Genomic DNA, 24,771 nt, shown 5'->3' on the forward strand with positions numbered 1-24,771 from the left:
GAGGTGCTGGAAGGTGTTTTGAGAAGGGCAGCAAGGCTGGGGAGGGGCCTGGAGCAGAGCCCTGTGAGGAGAGGCTGAGGGAGCTGGGGGTGTGCAGCCTGCAGCAGAGGAGGCTCAGGGCAGAGCTCATTGATGTCTGCAACTACCTGAAGGGAGGCTGTAGCCAGGTGGGGTTGGGCTCTGCTGCCAGGCAAGCAGCAATAGAACAAGGGGATACAGTCTCAAGTTGTGCCAGGGCAGGTCTAGGCAGGATGTGAGGAGGAAGTTGTTGTCAGAGAGAGTGATTGGCATTGGAATGGGCTGCCCAGGGAGGTGGTGGAGTGGCTGTGCCTGGAGGTGTTGAAGCCAAGCCTGGCTGGACCACTTAGTGCCATGGTCTGGTTGACTGGCTAGGGCTGGGTGCTAGGTTGGACTGGCTGAGCTTGGAGGTCTCTTCCAACCTGACTGATTCTATGATTCTATGATTCCTTGGAGCCATGTGGCAGGGAAGGCTCTACTACAGCATGCAGGTATGATGCAGAGCAGGAAGGATGGGAAGTGAAGACCATCACCTGCCTTCTGCACAGGCACATCTGCCTTTGTGTGAGGAGGAGGCCAGCAGGGATCTGCTGAGAGGAACAGACCAATCCTGGCTGCCTGAGAGCAGGTCCTCACAATGTGCTCAGTGGTACAGTGGTGGTGCAGAGAGGGAAGAGACTGCTGCTGTGCTGCTGTTGTGCAGAGAGGGCACTGAAAAGGGAAGGGCTGCTGAAAGGAAGCTGGTGTGAGGCTGACTTTGTGCCTTACTGTAGAAAAGTCTGGAAGGCTGCAGGGCTCCACAGGCAATCATCTCACAGTCATGCTCAGCAGGTGCACCCAGCTGCAAAATCATCTCTAGGCTCAATGCCCCTTAGTTATCCTGAGCATCCACACCTGGGGCTCCTCACAGCTGCCAGGGCTCTATTTAAGGTCAGTGTGGGGCCCTCCTCTCCTTTGTCTCTCCGAGGTGTGGGTGTGCCCTGGGCTGGCTCTGCCTCCGCCATGGATCTCGGCCATGCAGGTAGTGTGTCTCTGGGGTGGGCTTTTGGGGGCACACTGCACTTTGTTTCCAGCCTGTGCTTTGGTCTTGGTTCTTGGTGGGAAGCATTTGGGGCTGTGTTGCAGCCTGGTCTCCAGCACTGCCTCTGGATCTGCTTCCCTTTGCTTCTGCCTGGAAGGGCTGGGTGGATTCTGGACCCAGCTCTGGCTGGGACTGCTGATAGGATGAGCTGCCTGCCTTGGGGGGGGTTGTACCCAATGGGTGGGAGCACTGCCTGAGCTGGGGTCACCCTCAGCTTAGTAGTCCCCTGATGCTCCCTGATAGCTTCTTGGACAGTCTGAGCTTGGACTGGATGATCTTGGAGGTCTCTTCCAATCTGGCTGATTCTATGTGTAGCCTCCTGAGAATGCCTGAATAGCTGTTTCCTCTCAGACAAGGGAGTTAAAGCCACTAAGGGACTTGTAGGCTTCCAGGTTGGTGGTACAGTGACTACTTTTAGGTTTTGGAGTGGATGCAGAACTCTGCAAGGTGTTGGTGCTCCCCATATGTTCCTAAGGGAAAATGAAAACGCCTTAAAATGGGATCTGGAGCAGGCAGCATTCTGTGCAGGGAGCAGCCTGAGCTGAACTCGTTAAAAGCAGAGCCCAGGCACCCGTTTTTATGTATCTGATTAAAGGAAATGCTGCCTGTGGTGGAGCTCTGATAGCTCTTGCCATCAGGAGGGGGCAGACAGGGGCTGTCTGTTGGGCTCAGCTTCTCCAGAGAGCCTGTGGGTACCTTAGGTGACAAGCAAAGCTGTGAACTGCTCGTCCTGGGCTCCTCCTCCACTTACCAAGAAGAAATGGGAATGCTTAGGGTGTGATTGGTTTGGACACCTGTCCTGGGGGAAGCTAAGTGCTGTTATTGCAAGCACCTGGTTTTGTCCAGCGGCTAAAGAGAAGTGGAGATGACTAAATAGCGTCTAAGGTTATGCAAGTTGGGTCCCCTGCCCAGTGTCTAGAGCCATGAAAAGATGGTGGCATCCAGCTCTGGAGCCCCTGTGACAAAAGGGATGTGGAGATTCTGGAGTGTGTCCAGAGCAGGGCCAGGAGGATGCTCAGAGGCTGCAGCAGCTCTGCTGTGAGCACAGACTGAAAGAGTTGGGGATGTGGAGGAGAAGGCTCCCAGGTGACCTTCTTATGGCCTGCCAGGATCTGAAGTGGGCTACAAAAAAGCTGGGGAGGGACTTCTTAGGCTGTCAGGGAGTGGCAGGACTTGGGGGGATGGAGCAAAGCTGGAGGTGGGGAGAGTCAGCCTGGAGGTGAGGAGGAAGTTGTTGAGCAGGAGAGTGGTGAGAGGCTGGAATGGGTTGCCCAGGGAGGTGGTTGAGGCCCCATGGCTGGAGGTGTTTAAGGCCAGGCTGGCTGAGGCTGTGTGCAGCCTGCCCTAGGGTAGGGTGTCCCTGGGCATGGCAGGGGGTTGGAACTGGCTGATCCTTGTGGTCCCTTCCCACCCTGACTGATTCTATGTGGGAGAAAAATGAGACCTGCCCTGCAGAGCTCAGACAGAAACAGGAGGAACTGTGGAGTGTCAGCCTGGGATTTGAGTTTATAGACTTCACTTATGGGAGCTGCAGAAATCTGTCTTGGACCAAGCCTAGCACACCTGGTGTGAAGGTCAGAGCAGCAGCTGGGCCCCCTTCTTGTTCACCCCAGTGCCTCTCCAGCTGCTGAGTTGCTTTTCCTTCCTTCCAACAACGAGCCCTCTGCTAATGGAGCCATGCAGACCCCTTCTTGCCTGCCAGCCTCTGTGACCCACTTCTTTCTCTCTGGCAGCCATGGAATTCACTTCAGACAATTGTGTTTGCAGGGTAGATGATTTTCTAACTGTGCCTTAGGAGCTGCTTGGGCTTACTTGCTATTTTAGGCTTATTTTTCAGCTTCAAGTTTTGGCTCAATGGACTTTCCCTTGCTGTAAATGTGCTTTCAAAGCAGGAAGGAACTTGGCTTTGTGAAGATTTATGTCCCTTTTAACCTAATTATGTGACTATTTGTAACAATAAGCTTCAGTTTCACTTCAGAGAGTAAAATTTCTGTAAGCAGGGGGATTATTTTGTGTGTGTGTGTCTGTGCCCCAGGCTGCAAGGTAGCTGCTGCTGAAATGCAATGAACTGAAGGGATTTATGCATGTAAAGCACTGGAAATGGCTCATTGATCTCTGGACCCTGGACTTAATTGCTTGTGCAGAAGGCAGGGGCTGTGGGGAAGCAGAGGGGAAGATGATGGTTCTGTCTGAAGAAGATTGAAGGTAATTGAAAATGTTTTCTGGCTGAAGTGAGGAGCAAAATTTCTGTGGGTGTAGGGAGAAGTTTGGGAGGGCATTGAGGAAAGGTGATGAGGAAAAGATGTTTCACTGCAGAGAATTTTGATTCCAAGTGCTTTAACTACTTCTGGTCTGATGTTTTCCTTCAAGACTAACTCTGAGCAGTAAATCTGTTCCTAGTGATGGTTTAAAGGGAAGGATCACCTCAGCAAGCACTTTGTCTTCCTCCTGCTTCATCCTCCCCCTCACTTCTCAATCTGTGCAGCTGCTGTGTGTTTGCCTTTAACAGTAGAGTTAAATGGGCACAAATCACAATGTCTGCCTCGTTGATAGTGCAGCACAGGGCTTCCATCAAACCTGGGCAGCCTGTCCATGGGGATGCCCTGCACAGGCCAAGAAGGGCTGTTAGCTTTGAGCACAGGTGAAACAGTGGCAGAGGGGCTGCCTCCAGCACTGAGAGATGAGCCAGACTCCATCACAAGTCTGCCTCATCATAGAGGCCTGGGCTGATGAAAAGCTCAGCATGAGCCTGAGTGTGAGTGCAGCCCAGACAGCAACCCTGTGCTGTGCTGCAGGGCAAGGGAGGGGATTCTGCCCCTTGGCTCTGCTCTCCTCAGACCCCACCTGCAGTCCTAACATCCAGTTTGCATCTCTCCTCTGCCAGTTCAAACCCATTCCTCCTCATCCTGCCACTACAAGCCCTTGTCAATAGTCCCTCCCCAGCCCTTCTGTAGCCCCCTTCAGATACTGCAAGGCCACTCCAAGGTCTCCTCCAAGCCTTCTCTTCTCCAGGCTGCACAGCCCCAACTCTCTCAGCCTGTCCTCACAGCAGAGCTGCTGCAGCCCTCTCAGCATCTTGGTGGCCTCCTCTGGACTGGCTCCAACACTTCCATGTCCTGCTTGTGCTGGGAGCTCCAGAACTGCTCACAGTAGTCCAGGTGGGGTGTGAGGAGAGCAGAGCCAAGGGGCAGAATCCCCTCCCTTGCCCTGCTGCCCACACTGCTCTGGCTGCAGCCCAGCACAGGATTGTGTCTGGGCTGCACTCACACTGCAGGCTCCTGTGGAGCTTTTCATCAGCCCAGACCCCCAGGGGCTGTTCCTCAGGGCTGCTCTCAGCCATTCCCCACCCAGCCTGGATCTGTGCTTGGGATTGCACCCACCCAGGTGCAGGACCTTACGCTTGGCCTTGTTGAATGTCTTGGGGTTGGCCTGGGCACAGCTCTGCAGCCTGTCCAGGTCCCTCTGGATGGATCTCTGCCCCTCTAGCAAGTCGACTGTGCCACACAGCTTGGTGCCATCTGTGCACACTTGCTGACGGTGCTACAGGCAGGGACATCAACTGGATCATGCTGATGCCAATGACTGCCCTCTCTCCAAATATCATTGACAGAAGTTATCTCCCAGACTCAAACGTCCACCTTTGGTAACAAAAAAGCCTTTAGGCTGCTGGCATTTAGCTGCTGCTTCCCTGGCTAGAGCCATGCCAGCTGATTTTGTCCTTCAGAGCTTCCAGTAAAGTGCAGAAGCACCTGGATGTGTGCCTGAGTAGAGCAGCAGGAAGGAAGTGAGTTGGGTCAGTGCTCAGAGATGCTCTGGGCTTCATGTCAAAGGCTGAAAGGAAATCTGCCCTCCAGCAGCATGGTGTTCTAGGGGGGTCCAAGCAAAGTGCTGCTGCTTTCAGCTGGGAAGCAAAGGAGTTGGTAGGAGCAAAAAGAGCTTTGTTCTGCTCAATCTCCACGGAGCAGTAACTCTCATACCTTGGCTTGTCTTCACACTGCAACAGGTGGTTCTTTTTTGGGGGTAGTTCTTTTCAGTGTTGAGCACTTCATCTGTGCCAGTTTCACACTGACTGTTCAAGAGGGGCTGGGGTCTTGCTCTTCCAGATTGTCTCTGCTAGCAGTGTCCCTGAGCAGCTATGCAGATACACAGATGTTGGCAGCTTGAGTGTAGAGTGATTGGGCTTGGAAGGGACCTCCAAAGGTCACCCAGTCCAAACCCCCTGCACTCAGCAGGGGCATTCTCCACTAGAGCAGGCTGCCCAGAGCCTTGTCAAGCCTGATCTTGAACAGGTCCAGGGACGGGGCCTCAACTACCTCCCTGACAACCTGCTGCAGTGTTCCAGCACCTTCCTGGTGCAGAACTTGTTCCTGACATCCAGCCTAAATCTGCTCCTCTTGTTTCAAACCATTGCCTCTCCTCTTGTCACTGCAGGCTTTTGCAAACAGCTCCCCTGCAGCCACCTTGTGGTCCCCTGTTAGATTTAGACTGTTCTAAAGGTCTTCTCTTAGTCTCACCACCTCCATACTTATCTGAGGGCAGTGTTCTGTTGCACACCAGTTATGTACCTTCAAGAAGTACATGCAGGCTCCTTAGGAAGAAACTTTGTTTTGCCAGAGGTGTTTTAGAGCTTGTTTGGGCTGCTTGGAGCAGGAACTGGAACACTCACAGAATCATGGAATCAGTCAGGGTTGGAAGGGACCACAAGGATCAGCCAGTTCCAAACCTCCTGACAAGGGCAGGGACACCCTACCCTAGAGCAGGCTGGACACAGCCTCATCCAGCCTGGCCTTAAACACCTCCAGGGATGAGGCTTCCACCATCTCCTTGGGCAACCCATTCCAGGGTCTCACCACAGTCATGCTGAAGAACTTCCACTCGTGCCTAGGAGCAGCTGATGTTGAGTGATGGCTAGAAGATGGTGCAGAGCAGAGGTGTTCTCACCACCTACTTTGCTGCTTAGGTCAATCCAGTTTCTCGTTTCTCTTCCTGAACACATGATGGCACTACATGCCTTAAGCACTGGTCACAGTCCTTAGCCGTGAAAGCAGCTGAATGCAAAGGTCTACTCCTTTGCAACAGCTTAAGAATCACAGAACAAACCAGGTTGGAAAAGACCTTCCAGATCTTCTTCACCATGAGCATGGTGAGAGCCTGGAACGGGTTGCTCAGGGAGGTGGTGAAAGCCTCATCCCTGGAGTTGTTTGAGGCCAGGCTGGCTGAGGCTGTGGCCAGGCTGCTCTAGTGTGAGGTGTCTGCCCATGGCATGGGGTTGGAACTGGCTGATGCTTGTGGTCCCTTCCAACTCTGACTGATTCTATGATTCTGTGTCTCTTCCAACCCCTAACATCCTGTGAGCAGGGAAAGAAGCCTCTGAGAAACTTGCTGACTTTTCAAGCCTTGACTATCTCTAACAGTTTCTTTAACCCAGCCATAAGGAAGACTTTGGTGAAGGTGGTGAGACACTGACACAGGCTGCCTGGAGAGGTGCTCACACCTTGAGTACTATGTTCAGTTATGGGCCTCTTGCTCCCAGAAGGACATGGAGGTCCTGGAGTGGGTCAAGAGAAGGGCAACAAAGCTGGCAAAGGGTCTAGAGGAGAGGTCTGGTGAGGGGTGGCTGAGGGAACTGGGGGTGTTTAGTATGGGGAAAAGAAGGCTGAGGAAGGGGGTAAGTGTTGGAGCCTCCATCCCTGGAGATGTTCAAGCAGCCTGTGGACCTGGTGCTTAGGGACATGGATTAGTGTTGACCCTTCAGTGCTGGGTTGAAGGTTGGAGTGGATAAGCTTAGATCTGTTCCAACCAGGCATGTTCTGTGGCTCAGGGGTCAGACCACCTTAAACAACAGCAGGCCAGAAGAGCCCTGAGGGTTGTCCTCTGGGAGGAACTTGTTAGCTCTGCCTTTGGGAGAGGCAGGTGGAGACTCAAGGGTGTTGGAAACGAGTCCTAGCAAAGGCATTTCAGCCCTGAAGAGGTTAATTGAAGAGGCCCCAGTCCTAATGGCAGCCAAGTGCAAGACAAGCCATTCCCAGCTTCCTGTGGAGTGTATTGACACAGTGTCCCTGCAGCAGGAGCATCCAGAGAGGAGACAAGGCCCTTCTGCCTTCTGAGAACGAAGGCAAACAAAGCAGCAGTGCTCCCAGTAGCTTTGGCCAACTTCCAGGTCTCCTTGGTGGGAAAGAAGTGTTAATTTAAAACTTGCCAAAGACTTCTTACTGGCACTGCTGAAAGGAGGCTCTGAAACAAGTCCTGGGTTCTAAGGGCTGGTCTTGGGTTTTCATCTCTGTTAACTTCTATCTAATCACCTGCAGTTTAGATGGCAGTGGACACAGTTTGGAGAGCAGGAGCTGGTGCCCTGAAAATCCCTAGTCTTCAAAATCCAGGATTGGTTCACATCTCATCTGCAGACTGCAGAATGCAGGCTTGGGGTCTGGGGGTTGGAATCTCATCTGTCTTTGAAAGAAGAAATTGTGACTTGTCACCTACTGAAGCTTTGCAGAGCAGAAAGCAGCAAGGAAGAAGGTTATTAGGAAGATATCAGAAAGGCTATTTTTTATTGGGATTACTAGGAGTATATTGGGCAGAAACTCTTTACAGTGAGGGTGGTGATGCACTAGAACAGATTGCCCAGGGAGGTTGTGGATGCTTCCTCCTTGGAGGCATTCCAGGCCAGGTTACAACATGTCCAGAGAAGGGTAACAAAGCTGGTGAGGGGCCTGGAGGAGCACAGCCCTGTGAGGAGAGGCTGAGGGAGCTGGGGGTGTGCAGCCTGCAGCAGAGGAGGCTCAGGGCAGAGCTCATTGCTGTCTGCAACTACCTGAAGGGAGGCTGTAGCCAGGTGGGGTTGGGCTCTGCTGCCAGGCAAGCAGCAACAGGGGACACAGTCTCAAGCTGTGCCAGGGGAGGTCTAGGCTGGATGTTAGGAGGAAGTTTCTGGCAGAGAGAGTGATTGGCATTGGAATGGGCTGCCCAGGGAGGTGGTGGAGTGGCCGTGCCTGGAGGTGTTGAAGCCAAACCTGGCTGGGGCACTTAGTGCCATGGTCTGGTTGATTGGCCAGGGCTGGGTGCTAGGTTGGGCTGGATGAGCTTGGAGGTCTCTTGTAACCTGGTTGATTCTATGAGACCTTGAGCACTTTGGGCTAGCAGAAGGTGTTCCTGCCTGTGGCAGGGAGGTTGGAACTGGATGATCTTTAAGGCAGAGGTCAGAACTTCAGGATCTTTAAGGTCCCTTCCAACCAAAACTATTCGATGAATCAAGCCTTAGAGGTAGGACTGGCAGAAGCTGGGTACTGGGAGGCTGTAAAGTAGTGGCTCATGCTGATTTCCAACTTCATGATAGCAGAGGGCTAGCTCAGCAGAGACCCTTAAGGTTTCAGGGGATGGTGTCAGGATGGTATGGATACAGGTTGTGCTTGGGGCCTGCATCAGTCCTACCTGTGCCACAGCTGGCTCTGAGCTGAAGCTGATGAGGGAGTGCCAGCTGAAGGTGTGCAGCAGGCTGGGCAGCCTCCTTCTTTCTGGTGCAAACAGTGCAAGTGTCACTGCTTCAGCTGGCAGAGAAAATCTAGACTGCTTCAAGGGAAGTTGCCCAGGGAGGTGGTTGAGGTCCCATCCCTGGAGATATTCAAGGTGAGGCTCGACAGTCCTCAGAGCAACCTGATCTAGCTGAGGATGTCCCTGCTGAGTGCAGGGCAGGGTTGGACTGGATGATCTTTGGAGATCCCTTTCAACCCAGACCATTCCATGACTTTCTGTCAGCAGTCTTCTGCCTCTTCCTCTGTCAGTTATGTGACTACAAGACAATTGCTTCCTCATCAGGGTCTACAGCAGAGAAAACCTACTTAAAGTGCTTGTGTGATTCTCCAGGGTGTACACCCCTGAAAACAAAGCCTCTTTGGCTCTCCTGTCCTACACCTTCACCAGCAAGCTTGCCTCTTCCTTTAGGAAGCAGTGATTTAAGTGATGTATGGGCCACACAGTGAGAGCAGAGCAAGACTGTGCAGATCCTCCAATGTGAAAATCCTTCAGTTTTGGAATTTCTACTTTTAAATGGGTCAAGCTTAAAAATAAGTATGGTTCTTGTGCTTGGCATCAGGTTTCCCGTGGAAGTAGTAGTAATAAGGTATTTAAACACTGATCTGCCCCCCTTGCCAGCTTTCTCTCCTGCCCTGAAGCTAGCTTAGAAAGACTTGTGTGGAAATTCAAACTTGCCAGGCCATATGCATAGGATTAGATCTTGACTAGGAATCAAGAAACAAAAGGGAGGGGATGAAAAGTCTCTTTATCTGAATACACATCTTCAGCAGTGATCAGCTGTAATCAAAATTCCTTCCCTGGTTTCCTGCTGGAGACGGCAGGCTGCAAGCCTGGCTGCAGTACAAGAGCAGCTAACACGAACCTAGGTTTTGTCGCTATGGTGCTGGGAATAAATAGCCTGCTTTAGGATGGCCTCCAAAATACCACTGGGGCTTGCTTAGCTAACAGCCCTTCAACTCCTGCATTATCTGCACCCCTTTGTGCTTCAGGTTAGCCTTTGTGTCAGTTAAAGCACTTGACAAGATGGAGCTTTTCCCCTTCCTCCCTTCTTGTGCCCAGTGCAAACAGGAGAGCATGCATCAGAAACCTGCTCCCTACCACCGGCTTGCCTGAGACCGTAAGTGGCAGCCCCTGCGACGGCTGCTTTGGAGCCGCCTGTGGCTGGAGGGCTGCAGCGTTGTGCAGCGCTGAGACACAGCTTCACCATCACGCTGCAGGGCTTGGGAGTGTGACTTTTCCTCTAGTCCTCTGCAGTAAGGCAAGGGGGCTGTTGTCATGGTGGGAGGTTGCACTTGGACTGTGCTGTTTGTGACCTTGAGCTGCACAGGCTGACTGGATTCGATAAGCACCTCCCAGCTGTGGCTCAGAGTGGCTATGAAGCCGAGACACATCAGCTCTGTAAGGTGCCTTCAGGCCTCTGGCAGAGCCCCTGGCTCTGCATGCAGGGCCATGCACGCTGCAAATGAGCTGTGCGAGCTGTTGCTGTGAACGTGTCCTTCACCCTGCCTCTGCAGCTTCATGGTGTGGCTCAGCCTAGCGGGAGCAGTGTCAGTGATGCAGACAGACAGCAGCCCCTGGCTCTGCTCTTTATCCAGAGCAGTCATGCATAGGCTGCTGCAGAAAGCAAGCAGTGGGGGGTGGGGGGAAAACAGGCTTGACGTCTTTTCATGAGAGCACTGTGGAATATGCTCCTTTGCTTTTAAACTGCAAGAGTAGGAAGTGAATTTGATCTCTGCTCCTTGCTTAGCCCGAAGGTATCTTTCTATAGCAGTCAGCTGAGACAAAGCCAGTAAAAATATCGCCTGTGCAAGCCGTTGGGCTCACCCTGCTCCAGCTGCAACTGTCTGGCCTCACCAGATGAAGTTTTACTGCTGGAGCTTAGGCTGTGAAACTGGGTAGGTTTTATGAGGAGCTGTTTTAAATCTGTGCTACCCATCTGCCCCTGGTGAAGCCTTTAGCAGAAGAGCCAAGGGAAGAGCAGCCCAGGAGAGAGGTGTGAAAACACTCCCAGCAACTGCTGCTGGAAAGGCCACTGCTGGCCCGCAGAGCCCTGCCTGCTGCTTGCTCACTTCGCCTGTTTGAAGCACAAGAGATGACTCTGGTGCTCCTCACTGGGAGCAGATAAAGATCTCTCTTAATGGTGAGACCATAGCTGAGTGGCACTGCGTGAGCCAGGACAACTCTGGCCTTCCAGTGTCTGAAAGGGGCTACAGGAAAGCTGCTGAGGGACTTTATAGGCTGTCAGGTAGTGATAAGACTGGGGGGAATGGAACAAATTTGGAAATGGGTAGATTGAGACTGGATGTGAGGAAGAAGTTGTTCAGCATGAGGGCGGTGAGAGTCTGGAATGGGATGCCCAGAGAGGTGGTGGAAACCTCATCTCTGGAGGTGTTTAAGGCCAGGCTGGATGAGGGTCTGAGTAACCTGATCAAGTGTGAGGTGTCCCTGCCTGTGGCAGGGGAGTTGGAACAAGATGATCTTTGAGGTTCCCTTCCAGCCCTGACAATTCTGTGATTCTATTATTCTATATAGGTTGCTGCTTGTGTGGAGGGAAATTCTAAGCACCCCTATTAGCAGCAGAGGCCACATCCTTCTGCTCTGCAAAGCATCCAGAGGGCACCTTTGAGACTGAGACCCTTCACAGCTCTTATATCCCAAAGGAAACTCAGGATAGGAACTCCTAAATACAGACAGATGCTGGGCACTCCTGAGAGCTTCCCCCACAGGATCACAGCAACATGCAGGCTGCTAAAGCCTCTCGGGATCACCAAGTCCAACCTGGGACTCTACAAGATGCACCCTAAACCACAGCCCCGAGCACCACATCCAAACCACCCTTACACACACCCAGGGTGGCTGACTCCACCACCCCCCTGGGCAGCTCATTGCAGTCCCTGACCACTCTCTCTGTGAAAAACCTTTTTCCTAATGTCCAATCTGAACCTCCCCAGCCTCAGCTTGAGGCCATTCCCCCTTGTTCTGTCTCCAGTTCCCTATGAGCAGAGCCCAGCAGCAGCCTCTCAACAATGTCCCCTCAGGCAGCTGTAGACAGCAATGAGGTCTGCCCTCAGCCTCCTGTTTCACACTAACCATCCCCTGCTCCCTCAGTTGCTCCTCATCAGATTTACTCTCCAGGCCCCTCCTCAGCTTTGTTGCCCTCCTCTGGACCCACTCCAGCACCTCCACATCTCTCTTGCATTGCAGTGCCCAAGACTGAACACAGCACTCGAGGTGTGGCCTCACCAAAGCTGAGTCCAAGGAGACAATCACCTCCCTGCTTCTGCTGGACACAGCATCTTTAATACAAGCCAGGATGCCAATGGCCTTCTTGGATGCCTGGGCACACTGCTGGCTCATATTCAGCTCCCATTTCTTACAGCCCCCAGATCCCTTTCTGCCAGGCAGCTCTCCAGCTACACTGTCCCAAGCCTGTAGCATTGCTTGGGGTTGTTGTGCCCCAGGTGCAGGACCTGGCATTTGGCCTTGTTGTCCCATTGACCCAGCCTGTCCAATTCCCTCTGAAGAGCCTCTCTACCCTCATCCAAACTGGATGAGGCACTTAGTGCCATGGTCTGGTTGACTGGCTAGGGCTGGGTGCTAGGTTGGACTGGATGAGCTTGGAGGTCTTTTCCAACCTGCTTGATTCTGTGATTCCTTGCGTGAGCTGCCTGCACATGGACGCAGCCTCGTGGGCACAGTTGTGTGCAGCTGTGGTTAGGCTGTTGCTAGTTCCCCAAGCAGCATGTCTGAGCCTCTGAGCTCGGAGATGAACCATAGGCAATTGTGTGTGCATTTACATCACTGCCCTGGTTAACTGGCTGCCCGCTGTCTTGTGGCCATTCGCCAAGTGGGCCTTGCCCCGCAGGGCGAGTCCAGCTGTAGCTGTGCCTGCCTCGCACTGCGGATGTCTTTGCATCCTGAGGAGCTCGGTCCCTGCATCTCCGGCAAGTGGCAGACAGCGTTCGCCCTTCGCCTGCCGCCTGCGTTCCGTTCCGCGCTGCCCTTCGCCTGCCGCCTGCGTTCCGTTCCGCGCTGCCCTTCGCCTGCCGCCTGCGTTCCGTTCCGCGCTGCCCTTCGCCAGCCGCCTGCGTTGCGTTCCGTGCCGCGGAGCCCTTCGCCAGCCGCCTGCGTTGCGTTCCGTGCCGCGCTGCCCTTCGCCCGCCGCCTGCGTTGCGTTCCGTGCCGCGGAGCCCTTCGCCGTCCCTGCAGCGCATCTCCCCAGCGCTGGGCAGCCGGGCTTTTGGGGCGCTCTGAAATCCCTGCCAGCTGCAATCTGCAGCTCAAGCGACTTGGCACTCCTTCCCCGCAGGGGCTCTTTGGTACCCCACACCTCCGTGCACGCCCGAGATGCTTTGTATTTATCTTTGCTTGATTAGGGCTCATCTGCTGCCGAGTTCGTGCAGATGTTTCTTTATTTAAAGCAGACTTTATGACGGGAAGGAAAAGGGAGCCACATGCAGAGGAAGGAGGTGTTTCACAGCCTTGCTTGCTCTGAAGTGAATCCCGTGCCAGGAAAATGTGCACATCGCTTGTAATTCTTTTTGTCTCGTTTTGTTCTTCCCTCCTTTCCCCCCCTCCCCCGCCCCGAACCACCTCCTCAAAGCCACCAACAGGAATTCCTTACTTCCTCGCTGAGAGATTTAATTAGCGTCTACAATAAACCAAGCAGGTCTATCGAGGAGGCAGTGTGTGGTTAAATGCTGGCTGGGACAGCTGGGCAGGAAAGCTGGGAGGGAAATAGGAGCTGAGCAGCTTAGCAGGGCTGTGTTTTTAGGGCGGGTGAGCTGGTTTGGCTGGGAGATGCACACTGCCAGGTCTCTGCTGCTGTCAGATGGCTGCTGGCCCACCAGCCTGACTCACACGTGGTGACTCACGGGCGAGGAGGAATCTCTTTGGCAAAGCACTCTGATTTTTCTTCCCTCCTCCAGTCAAAGATGTTGTTGATGATAAAACCTACATCTGAAGATGATGGACTGTGTGCTGGGCTGCAGCAGGGCAAGGGAGGGGATTCTGCCCCTTGGCTCTGCTCTCCTCACACCCCACCTGCAGTCCTGGGTGCAGCTCTGGAGCCCCCAGCACAAGCAGGACATGGAAGTGTTGGAGCCAGTCCAGAGGAGGCCACCAAGGTGCTGAGAGGGCTACAGCAGCTCTGCTGTGAGGACAGGCTGAGAGAGTTGGGGCTGTGCAGCCTGGAGAAGAGAAGGCTTGGAGGAGACCTTGGAGTGGCCTTGCAGGATCTGAAGGGGGCTACAGAAGGGCTGTGGAGGGACTATTGACAAGGTCTTGTAATGGCAGGATGAGGAGGAATGGGTTTAAACTGGCAGAGAGGAGATTGAAAGTGGCTGTTAGGAAGAAGTTGTTTGCAGTGAGGGTGGTGAGACACAGGCACAGGTTGCCCAGGGAGGTTGTGGAGCACAGAAGCACAGATCAAAGATCACATTCTGTGCTCCACAACCTCCCTGGAGGTGTTCAAGGCCAGGTTGGATGAGGCCTTGAGTGACCTGTTCTAGTGGGAGGTGTCCCTGCCTATGGCAGGGGGTTGGAGCTGGCTGAGCTTTGAGCTCCCTTCCAACCTGAACCGTTCTATGATTCTCTAACCAAACCTCCATCCTGAGATGCTAGAACTTGCTTGCCAAGCTAGTTTCCAGCTTGCTCTGATTTAAAAAACAAACCAAAACATCTCTTTGCCCTGCAGAAGTGTTTGAGGAGCACCTGATGTCTTGGTGCCTTTGCTGTCCCTGCTCCTGCTCTGGGCTGCCCAGGTGTCAGCCGAGCCCTGAACAGAAACAGCAGGGATGTGTTAGCTCAGCCTTGTCCCTCAGCCAGCAGCCCCCACAGAGAGCCAGGCTTTATTAAACTGCACTGCACTGTTGTGCTGAGGCAGGGACAAGGGTTTCAGGTGTGAGCTGCCTGGCATCTGGCCAGCTTGGCAAGTGGCTGTAAATGCTGTGGGAGATCCAAGCTCTTAACGTTCTTTGGGGACAAACCTCTGTGTGATTTTCTTCAAGTCCCAAAACAGCCAAAATGCCCAGGCCTGCAGTTTTCACATCAAAGTCTGTCTCAAGGCCGTGAGTCTGACACATACAAGGACTCCTCAAGAACTCAGGCAGTGGTTTTTCTGATTTCTTTTCCTCTTTGGCCTTGTGTCTAATCCACAGCCTCAAACGGTCCTGCTTTGTCTAGCAGGAATGAAGTGAGAACTGTGTCTCCTCAGCTGCAGGCTCCTTGATAACTGCAAGTGATGCTTTTAGCTGTGTTTACTTTTTGCCAGGGGCATGTCTCTGCATCAACAGAAGGAGCTCTGGTGTTGGGAGGGCTGGAGTGCAAACCCAGCCAGGTTCAGGTGATCCAATAAAAAACAGAGGAAGCATCAGGCTGGTTAAGGCAGGGGATTGCTTGCTGCGAGATGCCTGCAGAAGCTAAGCTGTGCAGCGGGCTCGTTTCTGTATTGAGCAGTGAAATAGTGCTTTAATTGCCCTTGGTAATCCTGTCTAGGCTGTGTGGTCTGTTGTGCTGACCTCTGAGGATAAGCTCAGCATAAAGTGTAGTAATTCTGATGATTCACTTCCATGTGGAACCTTAAATACAGCACCTGAACATTTAAACTCTCTGATAAGTCTGCCACCTCACATTGCCAGTGTGGTGGGGACTGGAAAAGGATCTCTGGGGATCATCTAGTCCAACCCCTCTGCTAAAACAGGGTCACCCACAGCAGGCTGCCCAGGATTGCAATGTCCAGGCGGGTTTTGAATCTCCAGAGAAGGAGACTTCATAGCCTCTCAGAGCAGCCTGGTCCAGGAAGCTTTTCCTTGTCTTTAGGTGGAAGCTTCTGGGCTGCAGTTTGTGCCCTTGCTCTTTGTCCTGTTGCTGGGTGCCACTGAGAAGAGTCTGGTCCCATCCTCTTGCCCCTTGGCCTTCAGCTAGTGGTAAACATTGAAAAGACCTCTCGGGCTGCTCTTTACCAGGTCAGACAGCCCCAGGGCTCTGTCTCTCTTCAGCAGAGATGTTCCAGGCCCCACAGCATCTTTGTAGGCTCTGCTGGACTCTCTCCAGTAGTTCCTTCTCTCTGGAACTAGGGAGGCCTCATTCAAACTCTGTTAAGTGGTGTGGATTGTACTGTTTACACCAGAAAACATTCTCCTGCTAAAGTGTCTGCAGTGCCTTGCCTGGGGCAGCATGCTCAGCAGCTGAATCACAGAACTAACCAGGGTGGAAGAGACCTCTAGGATCATCAAGTCCAACCTATCACCTAACCCTTCTAATTCACTAAACCATGGCACTAAGTGTCTCTTCCAGAATCCTCTTAAACACCTCCTCCTAACATCCAGCCTAGACCTGCCCTGGCACAGCTTGAGACTGTGTCCTCTTGTTCTGTTGCTGCTTGCCTGGCAGCAGAGCCCAACCCCAGCTGGCTACAGCCTCCCTGCAGGTAATTGTAGACAGCAGGACAAGGAACAACAGATACAAACCAGATAGGGCTGGGTACTAGGTTGGGCTGGATGATCTTGGAGGTCTCTTCCAACCTGGTTGATTCTGTGATTCTATGGAACACCAGAGGTTCTGCCTCAGCATGAGGAGAGACTTCTTTGTGGTGAGGGTGGTGGAGCCCTGGAGCAGGCTGTCCAGAGATTCTTTCTCTGGAGACTTTCAGGTCCCACCTGGATGCATTCTTGTGCAGCCTGCCCTGGGTGATCCTGCATTGGCAAGGAGGTTGGCCTTGATCTCTGGAGATGCCTTCCAACCCTTACCATGCTGTGATTCTGTGTAGTATTCCATGGGTGACCTCACTGCTGTCTACCACTACTTGAAGGGACATTGTAGCCAGGTGGGGTTGGGCTCTTCTGCCAGGCAAGCAGCAACAGAACAAGGGGACACAGTCTCAAGCTGTGCCAGGGCAGGTCTAGGCTGGATGTGAGGAGGAAGTTGTTGGCAGAGAGAGTGATTGGCATTGAAATGGGCTGCCCAGGGTGGTGGTGGAGTCTGTGTGCCTGGAAGTGTTCAAGAAAAGACTGGATGAGGAACTTAGTGCCATGGTCTGGTTGACTGGATAGGGCTGGGGGATAGGTTGGACTGGATGATCTTCAAGGTCTCTTCTAACCTGCTTGATTTTATGATTCTATGACTGCAGAGGTCACTGAGGTTAATGATGCACTACCTCAGCAGAAGCTGGGGGAGTTGTATAAGGCAACACAAAAGTTTCCCATCCTTAGGGTTTCCAGCAAATCTCCTGTGTGTGTGTGCTGGATGTACTCAGAGGTTCTACAGGGCTGCTTTTTCTCCTGTAAACTCCTTACATTGCAATATTCTTCCAGTTGCTGTGCATGTTTGTGGAAGTTCAGGGTAAATGAGCACACTCACACATGCTGCTTTTCCAGGAAAAAGCTTTCCTTTTTTTTTTTTCCCCCACTGTCCTCACACAGAGACCCAGAAAAGAGCACACAGTGCAAAACATGCATGTTATTAACTGCTGTACAATATTTACACTGGGCAAAATCCCCTCCCCGGGGGGGGAGCAAAGCTAGCACAGGGTTTTCTGGGCATCTGGGCAGCTGAGTGTTCTGGGAAAACATGTGAGCAGCACTCCTGAAGAGAAACCACCCAGCTCCTTGCTGGGCCCACTGCTCTAGGGCTGGCAGCCTCCTGTTGGGCTTCAGTTGGGAGCTGAAGTGAAAATGAAAAGAGAGAGCTGCCAGCGCTGGGAGGTATTGAAGTGGCAGTTCCAGAGAGAAAAGCAGGGACAGTGCTGTGAGATGTGCCTGGCTTATGGGGACTAAAATCACTCTCTTCCCTGACAAGCTTGGCCTCCCAGGATCTGAAGTGGGCTACAAAAAAGCTGGGGAGGGACTTCTTAGGCTGTCAGGGAGTGACAGGACTGGGGGGAATGGAGCAAAGCTGGAGGTGGGGAGAGTCAGCCTGGCTGTGAGGAGGAAGTTGTTGAGCATGAGAGTGGTGAGAGGCTGGAATGGGTTGCCCAGGGAGGTGGTTGAGGCCCCATGGCTGGAGGTGTTTTAGTCCAGGCTGGATGAGGCTCTGGACAGACTGATCTAGTGTGAGGTGTCCCTGGGCATGGCAGGAGGGTTGGAACTGGCTGCTCCTTGTGGTCCCTTCCAACCCTGACTGATTCTGTGGTCTTGGTGACTTGCCCTAGAGAACCTGTGACAGCTCTGGAATGAACATCTTGGAGAGGGCAAGCTGGAGGTTATGGCATAGGAGGTTCCATGTGAACCTGAGGAAGAATTCTTCCCCTGTGAGGGTGACAGAACACAGGCTGCCCAGGGAGGTTGTGGAGTCTCCCTCTCTGGAGACATTCAAGAACTGTCTGGGTGCACCCTGGAGGTGTGTAAGGCCAGGCTGGGTGGACAGCCTGATACAGGGTAGGCTGTCCCTGCCAATGGCAGGGGGGTTGAAACTAGATGATCCTTGTGGTCCCTTCCCACCCTTCAGTCTAAGCTGAAGACTGTCCATCTTCTGTCTTCCTCTTCCCTCACCCCAGCAGGCTCCAAATTTCCCTCTTTTTCATAGAATCACAGAATCAGCCAGGTTGGAAGAGACCTCCAGGCTCATCCAGTCCAACCTAGCACCCAGCCCTGTCCAATAAACAAGACCAAGGCACTAAGTGCCTCATCCAGGCTTTCCTTGAACGTGGCTTTTCTTGTCCCCATGAGGAACCCCACAGCATGCTCAGCCCTTCACACATGTCCACATTAGTTCCATCTGTGGCCCTGGCAACTTTTCAGGCTTCTGTTGGTGTAAACTCAATTTCATATCTACAAACCCTTAGTAATATGCTCAGACACTAAACATGAGATAAAGAAGATTCTGGCAGCTGAAATCAGTACACTGAGAGAAAAAGATTTTTGCCCACTGCTGTGGGAAGAAAAAAGTGTTCTGAGTGGATCTTCCTCACTTTCTAAGCTTCCCTGAGTTTATCATTTTGACTTTCCTACAAACTGAGCATTCTAAACAAGGTAACTCTCTAGCATGGCATCTTGGGGCTAATTTGAGTTCTGGTCCTTAGGAGCTCCTGCCCAGGCAGGATGCTTGGGGTAAGCTTGAGGTCAGCACTCAGAAGTTAAAACTGCAGCTTTTCTGGCATTAGGAGGGGACCAGGGCTTGGACTTCTAATCTTCTGAAGAATAGCTCTGCCTCTTTCTTCAATTGATGCTGAGCAGCATAATCTGCTTACTCAAATGAGGGCTGCTTTGTTTCTGCTCTTAAATCCTTCCCAAAGAACTGTTTGCAGTCTGTTCTGCAGGCAGCAGAGGTTTGGGGTTAGCCTGTGCTGGCACACTGAGACCCAGCCTGGCTTTTGGTGCCCTATGCCAGAGGAGGACAGCCAGAGAGGCTCTCCTGATCCTCTCTGCAAGCTGATCAGCTAGCTGCTAAGTGAAGCTGGGCCCAGAAAAAGCCCTAGGGGTGCTTGTCAACAGCCAGATGAGTGAGTCAGCATTATGGCTGAGCTGGCCAAGGAGGCTAACAGCATCCTGGTTTAGATCACCAATAATGTGGCCAGCAGGGTTGGAGGAAGCATTGCCCCCTCTGCTTGGCACTGGTGAAGCCACATCTCAAATACTGGGTTGAGTTTTGGGCCCTTCACTACAAGAAGGCTATTGTGAGGTTCTAGGGTGGGTCTAGAGAAGGGCAATGAGGCTGGTGAAGGGTCTACAGAATGAGTGCTGTGAGAAGTGGCTGAGGGAGCCTGGAGGAGAGGAGGCTGAGGCATGAGCTTGTCCCTCCCTACAACTTGAAGGGAAATTGGAGCAAGGTAGGGGTTGGTCTCTTCTGCCAAGTAGCAAGTGATAGCACAAGAGGAAATGACCTCAAGCTGCACCAAGGAGGTTTAGGTTGGACATTGGGAACAATTTCTTCCCCAAGAGGGCCAAGCCCTGGAACAGGCTGCCCAGGAAAGTGGTAAGGTCACCATGCCAGGAGGGATATAAAAGCTGTGTCGCTGTGGTGCTAAGGGACATGGTTTAGCAGTGACCTTGTGATGCTCAGCAAAGGGTTGAGCTTGATGATCCTAAAGGTCTCTTCCAAGCAAAACAATTCTTTGACTCCATACAGGACCCAGCAGTGTTGCTCCTGGCACACACTGCTCTGTCTCTTTTGCTTGGACTCTGCAGCCTGGGTTGATGATCGTTTGAACATATTATCCCTGTGCTCCATGGTGTCCTTTGGAAACAGCCTCAGCTTCTCTTCTCAGTTCCCTCACACCTATTTCTGCTTTCCCCAGACCCAGCACTGTGTAGTCCAAGCTTTGACAGGGACCGTTTTTGTCTGTTGCTGTTCTCTGTTCTGAGACAGCTTTTCCAGGTGGTAATTTCTTGCCCATTTTCCAGCACTGGGAATGACACAGAGTGTTACTGGGCAGCTCTGCAGGGACACCAGGCTTTGAGAAGATTGATAAGTGCCTAACCAGTGTGACAGGTCTCACTTTGCTTCACCAGCTGGTTGTCAGAGGGAAGTCCTCTCTGTGTTATACAAGAGGGCAGGGAGAGCAGACAGTTCCAGTCCATCACTCCTGCAGCACCACAGGCACAGCTTCCCAGAAATGTATTTTTAGAGGTTTGTTTAGGGTGCTCTAGCACTGAATCCTTCCCCAGCCTTGCTGCCCTTCTCTGGGCACCTTCCAGCACCTCAACATCTCTCTTGAATTGAGGGACCCACAACTGGACACAGCACTCAAGGTGAGGCCTGAGCAGTGCTGAGCACAGGGGCAGAAGAACCTCCCTTGTCCTGCTGCCCACACTGCTCCTGAGCCAGCCCAGGATGCCATTGGCTCTGCTGCCCACCTGGGCACTGCTGCCTCATCTTCAGCTCCTCTCTCCCAGCACCCCCAGATCCCTTTCTTCCTGGCTGCTCTCAGCCACTCTGTCCCCAGCCTGTAGTGCTGCTTGGGGTTGTCTCTCTCAGCATCCAACCATTCCCTCCTGTCCTGTCTCTGGACATCACTCTGAAAAGTCCCTCTGCAGCTTTTCAAGTACTGGAGGGCAGCTCCCAGGTCCTTGATGAATGCTGTGCTTAGCATCCAAGAGAACTGCAGGATGCTGTCTCTCAGTTTTGGTGAGAGGCATGGAGCCCTCATTGGTGTGATGTTTGCTGTGGCACTGCTAGCTCTGGTGTGCTGTCTGACAATAACCCTTTGTCAAGGAGCAGTAGTGCTCAGCCAGGCAAACCATGAACCCACTTTTACCACCACTGCTCCTCCTGCTCTACCAACAGCTGAAAAATGACTTTTCCTCTTCTCTGAATGTATAATTGGTTATTTATACCCAAAGCAGAGAGCATTTACTGGGTGTACCTGACCTAGAGTTAAACTAGAGGCGAGTCAAGGGCTGCCCTAGCAGATGTGAGTGTCAGTCAGCATATGATCTCAATAGAATTTAGAAGGTATTCAATTACCAAATAATGAATCTTTTCAGTTAGCCTTTTGGCACATGATGATAGTATTACATTTTATGTGAGAATATCAACCACAGCTCTTGCCCCATAAAACTGCAAACAGAAATTTGTAAGCATTGGCACAAGCTTTGCTTAGGAGGAAAAAAAAAAGAGACAGCCATTATGCTCAGGTTACAGTCAAGCTGTGTACCTACAGCCTGGAGCCTGGCCAGCTGCAGGCACTTCTTTCCCTTCTCTCTTTTAACATTTCCTTCAAGAAGCATGGACAGTGGTTTCCAGGGTAGATTTTCCTGGGGTTTGGGTGGGTTTTTTTTCCTTCCCTTCTCTTGGATTTAAGTAGAAGAAGGCCTCTGCAGCTCAGAGCAGAAGGTCTTCCAGGATTCCTGCCCTGGTGAGGCCACATCTGGAGTAATGTGTCCAGTTCTGGGCCCCCCCAGTTCAAGAGGGACATAGAACTGCTTGAGAGAGTCCAGTGCAGTTCAAGAGGGACATAGAACTGCTTGAGAGAGTCCAGTGCAGTTCAAGAGGGACATAGAACTGCTTGAGAGAGTCCAGTGCAGTTCAAGAGGGACATAGAACTGCTTGAGAGAGTCCAGTGCAGTTCAAGAGGGACATAGAACTGCTTGAGAGAGTCCAGTGCAGTTCAAGAGGGACATAGAACTGCTTGAGAGAGTCCAGTGCAGTTCAAGAGGGACATAGAACTGCTTGAGAGAGTCCAGTGCAGTTCAAGAGGGACATGTGTCCAGTTCTGCCCCCCCCCACACACACAGTTCAAGAGGGACATAGAACTGCTTGAGAGCCCAGAGCAGTTCAAGAGGGACATAGAACTGCTTGAGAGAGTCCAGCACAGAGCCACAAAGATGCTGAAGGAAATGGAACATCTCTGTTACAAGGAGACCCTGAGGGAGCTGGAGCTGTGCTGCTGGGAGAAGAGGAGACTGAGAGGTGACCTCAGCAATGTTGATAAATGTGCAGGGTGAGTACCAGGAGGCTGGACCCAGGCTCTGCTGGGTGATGCCCAATGACAAGGGGCAGTGGGTGGAAACTGAGGCAGAGGTAGTTTCATTTAAACATTAGGAGGAATTATCTCCCTGTAAGGGTGGCAGAACCCTGGAACTGACTGCCCAGGGGCATTGTGGAGTCTCCCTCTCTGGAAATATTCAGAACCCACCTGGATGTGTTCCTGTGTGATCTGGTCTAGGTGTTCCTACTCTGGCAGGGGGTTGGACTGGATGAGCTTTCCAGGTCCTTTCCAACCCCTGTCATTCTGTGAAAAAGAAATTCCTCTACTGCTAAGCTCTGAGGCTGAATTCTGCTCTTGCTTGCCTCTGGGAGAGAGAGAAGCTCTGGCCCCTGAGTCTCCCAAGCCCCATGTAACTCAGGAGTTTTATCTTGCTGCTGCTTGCAAGTGGAAAGAAGCAGCTTTGAAGTAAGACTCACAAGCTGGCAGTTCCACGTTAGCCACTGAGGGCAAGCTGGCATCCAACGCTGAAATAAAGAAGGGATTTGGCTCAGAGAAGAGCATTTATGTACCACATGTTTTTGTTGCAACTTATAGACTGCTTTGGGTTGGAAGAGCTCTTTAAAGCTCATCTAGTCCAACCTCCCTGCACTCAGGAGGGATATCTTCAACTAGAGCTAGTTGCTCAGAGCCCCACGCACCCTGACCTGGAATGATTCCAGGGCTGGAGCATCTACCACCCCTCCAGGCAGCCTGGGCCAGTGTCTCATCATCCTCAGCTTAAAAACACTCCTCCTTCTATCTAGTCTTCACCTCCCTCTTAATATAAACCCATCACCTCTTGTCTTGTCACAGCAGGCCCTGCTAAAAAGTCTGCTCCCAGCTTTCTGACAGGTCCCTTTTAGTACAGGGAGGCTACAGGAAGCCCTGGTGGAGCCCTGTTTTCTGCAGGCTGCACACCCCAAACACTCAGCCTTAGGGAGGTGGTTTTAAATGCTGTTCAGTGAACTCCTCCCACTGTCATTCCATCTTTCTCCCGTCCTAAACCAGTGCTCTTGTCTGATTAAGCACAATTTTTACCAACCACTTAATGGTAGGGTAGTGGAATGGGGGATGTCCAACCTCTCTGGAACAAGGTGGGGTGTGTCAGAGCTGTTGATGGTTTCACAACCCCTCCTTCATCACCTGACAGTGCTGTGGGGTGAAGGGCAGTTTGCTGCACGCCAAAAGCTCTGCCTGTGAAACCCCTCTTGCATTTCGAGCTGAAGGTAGGGAAGCAACATCTTTGAAGTAGAAGCATTTTAAGGCAGGTGTTGAAAGGAACTCATCAGCCAAAGGAAACATGAGTCTGAAGAGCTCTGTTGAGGCCTGCAGGGGAAGGGAAGGAGCATGGCAATGCTTTTCTTTGTGTGCTGTTAAATGACAGTGATGCTTCTTCAAACACAGCTTCTTGCTGCTGCTTGAGCTAAACTTTTCCTAACTGCTGAAAAATTCACTCTTAATTCTGCCCTGGTCCTGCCCCATCCAACTCATTTCTCAGTGATGTCTGAACGATCTCTCCTCGTTTTCATTCTTTTTCTGCTCCAACCTGCTGCTGTCTGAGCAAAAAAAATCTACCAAGCCAATCTTGTGTGCAAGCTTCTAGTAGACATAGCTGGAACTGAGAGCTGAGATGCGTTTGGCTGCTCTCATACTCTCTGCATATACTGAGTCAATCAAATCATTGACTGCAGCAAAAGCCAAAACCTAGAGGCTCTGGATAATGAATGGTCATTTTAGGACTAAAATAAAATGATCTCTGGGGTCTGTCTTAGCCTTGGTAAGCAGCTGACTTTGAATAAAAGTGAATGTAATGCTAAATAAATATTCCCTTCAAAGCAGCAACCTTTCCCCCCCCCCCTTGCAGCTGAATTCTTTTCACACTTTAAAAGTCTCTGGTTGCTTTAAGTAGTAATCTCATCCAATCCGTAGCTCTCACTATCTCATGAGGCTTGATCTGAGAGACTTAAGACAAATAGCTGAGTGGAAAACAGCTGTTCAATTAATGCTTTGTCCTTCTTGGCAGCTTGCTGGGCTATGGAAAATGTAATTACTGATCTAACAAGTAATGCCATACTGCTTTGGCTGAAATTGTTCTCCTCATTCCTGCGTCTTACACTTAGCCTGTCAAGTCAACAGACCTTCAAATGTGAAACAAGGGCAAGAAGTGAATCATGCAGTGAGATGCAGAGAGCTGACCTGGCAACAGTGTGCTCAGGTGGCCAAGAGGACCAACAGCAGCCTGGCCTATATCAGCAACAGTGTGACCAGAAGGGCCAGGGAAGTGATTGTGCCCTTGTACTTGGCACTGGTGAGGCCACACCTCAAGCACTGTGTTCAGTTTTTAGGAGCCTCATTTCCAGAAGGGCATTGAGGTCCTGGAGTAGGTGCAGGGAAGAGCAAGATGGAGAAGGGTCTGGAGAACAGGAGTGTCTGGGGAGCTGGGGTTGTTTAGTCTGGAGAAAAGGAGGCTGAGGAGGAACCTTCTTGCTCTCTACAGCTCCCTGAAAGAAGGTGGCAGCAACATGAGGGTTGGTATCTTCTGCCAAGTTACAAGTGATAGGATGAAAGCAAATGGCCTCAAGCTGTGCCAAGGGAGGTTTAGGTTGGAAACTTTGCCATAGAATGGGTTATCAACCACTGAAACAGGCCCCCCAGGAAGGTGGTTGAATCACCATCCCTGGATGCAGAGAAGGTGCTGAGGGATATGACTTAGCCCCGGACCTGGCGGAGTTAG

General features: G+C 52.0%; 1 long non-coding RNA gene across 1 annotated transcript in view; it reads left to right on the forward strand.

The window, feature by feature from the left end:
• The first annotated feature begins 982 nt into the window (after positions 1–982).
• Positions 983–24,771, forward strand: part of LOC135183787 (uncharacterized) — a 40,963-nt gene continuing 17,174 nt past the window's right edge. Inside the window, exon 1 of the long non-coding RNA XR_010305720.1 lies at positions 983–1,039. This is a non-coding gene — a long non-coding RNA (uncharacterized LOC135183787). The remainder of the gene's footprint in view (positions 1,040–24,771) is intronic.

Source organism: Pogoniulus pusillus, chromosome 19 (assembly GCF_015220805.1).
Source record: "Pogoniulus pusillus isolate bPogPus1 chromosome 19, bPogPus1.pri, whole genome shotgun sequence".
In the NCBI taxonomy this organism is placed as follows: domain Eukaryota; kingdom Metazoa; phylum Chordata; class Aves; order Piciformes; family Lybiidae; genus Pogoniulus; species Pogoniulus pusillus.